Source organism: Gossypium arboreum, chromosome 11 (assembly GCF_025698485.1).
Source record: "Gossypium arboreum isolate Shixiya-1 chromosome 11, ASM2569848v2, whole genome shotgun sequence".
In the NCBI taxonomy this organism is placed as follows: domain Eukaryota; kingdom Viridiplantae; phylum Streptophyta; class Magnoliopsida; order Malvales; family Malvaceae; genus Gossypium; species Gossypium arboreum.
Genome location: NC_069080.1, coordinates 74,394,395 through 74,400,678, shown reverse-complemented (window position 1 = coordinate 74,400,678; position 6,284 = coordinate 74,394,395).

Below are 6,284 nucleotides of genomic sequence, written 5' to 3'. Positions count from 1 at the left end.
ACTCTATTTATTTATGTTTCAAATCCGCGTATGATTTTTTTCGATCTGAGGCTTTTTTTAAACTATCACGAATCATTTTCACTTTTTCTTCTGTTTCTCTAATCAATTCAACCCCGTGAATCTTTTTCTCACCTAATTCAGTCCAGTATAACGGTGTTCAACATTTACGACCATATAGAGCTTCGTATGGTGCCATCTTTATACTCGTTCGGAAACTATTCTTATAAGCAAATTCAATCAGAGGAAAGTATTTCTCCCGGCTACCTTCAAACTTGAGAATGCAACAATACAACCTATCCTCAAGTATATGTATAATTCTTTTGGACTGACCGTCCGTCTGGGGATTAAAAGCTATACTGAAATTCAATTTCATTCCTAGAGCTTCTTATAATTTCTTCCAGAATATTGACGTAAATCTTGGGTCTCTATCGGAGATAATAGACAGTGGTACACCATCCTGTAACAGCCTATACCTGTAACCCACGCCGGGGCGGGGTGCAAGGCATTACCTAACTTGAGCTCATGCATACAACCCATCTCAAATTACCGAGACTAAGTCCAAATTAAAACTTTTTCAATTTCTACTTTAATCTTCTTATTATGGGCCTCCGAGCCTCAAATCGACCGTTGAAAACTATTTGAAACCATTTCGGGTCCTTAAACCAACTTTACAAAATTTTCCTTTAAAACAAGGCACACGCCCATGTGGAAGGATGACACAACCGTGTGACCATTTCAACATGGTAGTGCTGATGGCCCGTGTGGCTCACATGGCCTATGTAACACCCCGTACCCGAGACCGTTGCCGGAGTCAGACACGAGGGGTTAACAGACTTAATTCACTTATTTGCACAGTCCATTTTTAAATTTCCAGACGAGCTGGCTAACTGCGTCACTGTCACCTTAAAAATCATATCTAGAGTTCCAAAACTCGAAAACCAATTCCGTAAATTTTTCCTGAAATTACACTCATATGTCCATCTAAAACGGTTTTTCTAGAATTTTTGGTCGAGCCAATTAGTACAGTTTATTAGTTAAAGTCTCCCCTGTTTCAGGGTTCGACTACTCCGACCTTCATGCATTACTACTTGGATATCTCCCTGTACATGGCTTCAATACTTATGCCGTATGTTTCTAATGAAACTAGACTCAAAAAGGAATCTATACATATATGGCATGACTTCTAATTATCTCTGGTTAATTTATAGTGAATTTCCAAAGTCAGATCAGGGGATCCAGAAATCGCTCTGGACCTGTTCCACAAAAACTTAAATAGATTCATATGAAAATACAACTCATATGATTGTTTCGTTACTTTCATATGAAAATAGATTCATCAAGGTTCGATTACATAATTTATTCACTATTTAATTCCATTCCTACTATTTTTAGTGATTTTTCAAATCCACACCCTTCTTCTTTGTCAAGATCTGTTTTTAGGGTAAACTTTACCTATTTCATGGTTTTCCATGAATCAACTAGAATTTGTCATACATAGCAACAAAATGATCATGATTAACCATTCCAATGGCTAATTGTTACCAAACATTTCCATACCTCTCAATGAACAACATACAAAACAATTATAATGCTATACTCAAAATGTGACAGCCCAAAATTGACCCTAGTCGGGAAGTGGTTTCGGGACCGCTAAACCGAGTCACCGAAATGTTTGAGCATAATATTTATTGTCTATAATATGTATTTATGAATGTGTGAAAATTTCAAGCTTCGATTTAGTCGATTGCATGTGAATTCAGTTATTAGGACTTGTGTGACACTTTTGAAATGTGATAGGCTAATCTATAAGGACCTAATAGTGCATGTAATCAAAAGGGAGGACTTGCATGTCAAATTTCCCCCTAATAGCTAGTGGCCGCCATGACAAGGATTATAGGCAAAAACATGTCATAAAACATGTTGTGACAATGGTGTATGTAAGAAAAAATAAAATAATGAGCATGGGAATTGAATAATGAAAGGAAGAAAAAAAAGAGAATGGTGAGTGTTTCCCCCTTGCCGTGAGTTGAAGAAAAGAGAAAAAAATTTGTTCATCCTTTTCATTCTCTCTTGGCCAAAAATTCTAAGGAAGAAGGAGGAGTTTCGCTTCATGTTTGGTTTGGAAGAGGATTAGGAAGAGGTTTGGCCATACTTGTATCAAGATTAAGGTATGTTTGATGTTGTGCCATGAGATTCATGCATGTTTTTGGTTGCTAACTTGATGTTCTTATTAGCCATGGTTCAAATCCTTGCTATGTCATGGGATGGTATTCGCCAAGGTGGATTTTGTGTTAATGCCATTGCATGTTAAATATGAAGCTTGCTAATGATACATGTGATGGTGGATTGATGGCTCTTGGGCTTTCTTTTTAGCATTTTGAGTGAGACATTAAGTTCTTTGTTTAACCATGACCAAAATTGAAATGGTATGGTGTTGTGATGTATTCGCCATGGTACATCCATAAGTATAATTTATGCTCATTGCATGGTAGGTAAGATTTGTGTTTTGGATTTATGTTCATGTTTAGTTATAATCAACTTTGAGATTCGGCTCTAGCATATATATATATATGTTTGCACATGATGTATTGGTATGACATATATACTATCTCAAGGTATATATTTACATATGATGATGTTTGGTTATGAAGTAAATGATTGATGCATATTGAGTTACAATATGGAATGCGTTAGTGAGTAAAATGTATGCCGTTTATGTGTGGTATTAAGTGTATAATTGGCCTCAACATGGACATGCATATTCGCCACATGAGGGGATTGGTGTGCATGCATTCGGTTAGAGGCAAGCATATTGATGCCTATTCTTGGCTTAGAAAATTTGCTAAGGAGAGTACTAACTAATGTGTTGAGTTTGATTCATGATCTCCGTACATATGTGACTTTAATGTCTAATGAAAATATGTGGACTAAGTACCTTGAATTCCTCTTTCGATGCTCAAATGATTAAATCAATTTATTTGTTAAATTAAGCTCAAGAGCAAAGGGGAGCTAAATCCGATAAAGGGAAGGAAAAAGTGGTCGAATAGCCATCGGAATCATTCGACAACATCCGAGGTAAGTTCTTGAGTAATAGAGCTTAAATTATGATTTGATTAGATCATGTCTCAAGTAAATCGAAATCATGCTCTTTGTGTGTGGATATTGAACCGAAATGTGCAAGAGTGATAAGTGTATTGTATTTGAGTTTTGCTAATGAAAATGAAATACGAATGTGTCATGATTTAGTGTTAAATGTGCATGTTTATTCGAATGGTGTCCGGGCTAAGTCCCGAAGGCTTTTGTGCTAAGTGACTAAATCTGGGTCAATTCCCGAAGGCATTCGTGCGAGTTACCAAAACCGGGTTAAGTCCCGAAGGTATTCGTGCGAGTTACTAAATCGGGGCTAATTCCCGAAGGCAATTGTGCAAATCACTATAACCGAGCTATGTCCCGAAGACAATCGAGTGAGTCGTTATATCCGGTTAAATTCCGAAGGTATGTGATTCGGGAATGAGCAATCTTGCTGTAAAAATTTCAGTTAATACGCTTGCAAAAAAAAATTCCAGCAATGAGGTATGTTCATATGTGCTTGAATTAGTTGAGCCCTTACAAGTAAGTATTCGCTCAGTTGATAAACGAGCTTCCAGTATTTGGCTAAGATGATCCCTTATGTATGAACATAGGGGTTGGAATGTAAAGTAGAAATGATTTGAAAGTATGTATATACAGAATTATCCGTTTAGTTATATGAATGCTATACCTCTGTTGTGCTTAAATTCTTCGCTCAAACTTACTAAGCATAAATTGCTTACTCCGTTTATTTGTTTCTTTGTTTTATAGATTTTGGCTCGTCAGCTATCGGACTCGGGATTTTTGGAAGTCGAAGTCTCCCACACTATCAAAGCCCCCTTTTTGGTACAATTTTGGTTGAGCTTTGAAATGGCATGTATAGGACTACCCTTTGTTGTTTTTCAAGTACTTTTTGTGATGTATGTGTGTACGGCCATGCGAAAATGGCTCGTAGAAGTGGAGTATGGCATTAGACCATTTGTGTTTATGTATATATGTATGGTTTCATGATGTGACTATGGACTGGAATGGAAGTGTTGGGCAAATGATCAGCCATTGGAATGGCTAAATATGATTATATGTGGACCTATGACAAAACTCTATTTGGTCCATGGAAACCACGAAATAGGTAAAGTTTACCTTGAAAACAGATGCTGACAGCAGCAGTGGTGTGGATTTGAAAAATCACTAAAATTTTTAGGAATGGAATTAAATGGAGAATAAATTATGTAAATGAACCTTGATGAATCTAATTTCATATGGAAGAAACGAAACGGTCATATGAGTTATATGTTAAGAGATATTAAAGCTCTCGTGAAACAGGGCCAGAACGGTTTCTGGATCCCCTGTTCCGACTTTTGGAAATTCACTATAAATTAACCAGAGATAATTAGGAGTAATGCCATATATGTATAGATTCATATTTGAGTCTAGTTTCTATAGAAATAAACAGCATCAGTATTGAAGCCCTGTACAGGGAGATATCCAAGTCGTGATGCGCGAAGGTCAGTGTAGTCGATCCCTGTAACAGGGGAGACTTTAACTAATAAACTGCACTAATTGGCCCGACCAAAAATTCTAGAAAAGATATGTAGATGGACATATGAGTCTAGTTTCAGGGAAAAATTACAAAACTGATTTCTGAGCTTTGAAACTCAAGATATGATTTTTCAGGCAACAGTGACGCAGTAACCAACTTGTCTGGAAATTTTTAAATGGACTGTGAAAATAATTAAGTTAAGTCTGTGTGCACCTTGTGTTCGACTCCGGTAACGGACTCGGATACGGGGTGTTACACAAAATATATATAAGCCATTTTCACATGGCTATCCAAAATTATACAAAACCAAAAGGGTCCATGACCAACAACAAAAAGGGTAGTCCTATACATGCCATTTTCAAAGTTCAACCAAAAGTGTACCAAAAGGGCTTTGATAGTGTGGACGACTTCGACTTCGACAATCCCGAGTCCGATAGCTGACGAACCAAAATCTATAAAACAGAGACTCAAGGAACGGAGTAAGCATTTAATGCTTAGTAAGTTTTGAGCAATAAAATTAGGCACAACTGAAGTATAGCATTCATATAACTAAACGGATAATTTCATATACACATATTCTCAAAAATCAGTCCTACTTCACATTTCCAACCCTTATATTCATACATAAGGGATCAACTTAACCAAAGGCTCAAAGCTCACTAATCGATTGGCGGATAATATTTAAGCGAAATCACTACTCCAATGCATATCTGAAACGTACCTTATCGTTGGGATTTTACGCGTATTAATTGAAATTATTACAGAAGATCGCTCATTCCCAAACCAAGTACCTTGAGGTTTAGCGGATATAGCTACTCGCTCAAATGCCTTGAGACTTTGCCCAATTATAGTAACTTCGACAATTGCCTTGGGACTTAGCCGGTTATAGTAACTCGCACAATTGCCTTGGGACTTGGCCGGTTATAGTAACTCGCACAAATGCCTTGGGACTTAGCCGGATATAGTAACTTCGCACAAATGCCTTGGGACTTAGCCCGGTTATCAATCCGAATATCCATGCACATATCAATAAATCATGACACATCAATATTTCATTTTCGTAACTAGAATTCAAACACAAGTCACTTATCAAGCATTATCATTTTCAGCTCAAAAGCTACATACAAAGGGCATGATTTTGATTTGCTTATAACATAATCTAATCGAATCATAATCTAAGTTTCATTACTCGAAAACTTACCTCGGATGCTGTTGAACGATTTCAACGGCTATTCGATCACCTTTTCCTTTCCTTTATCAAATTTAGTTCCCCTTTGCTCTTGAGCTTAATATTAACAAATAAATTGATTTAATCAGTTTGAACATCAAAGAGGAATTCAAGGTACTTAGCCCTTATATATTAGGCATTAGAGTCATATATGTATGAAATCACGAATCAAATTCAACATATTAGCCAATATTCTCCTTAGCCGAATTTTCTAAGTCAAGATAAAGCCATCAACATGCTTACCTATGGCCGAACATACACATCAACCTATGTACTCATTCATGTGGCCGAATATGCATGTCTATGTTGAGGCCGATTGTATACTTAATACATTCTACAAATATGGTCACTTGTATTGACTAAATACCATTTTGTTTCAAGTTCAAAACTCGGCTAATACACATATATACACTAGAAATCAAATACTAACATTTGCACTTCACCTTA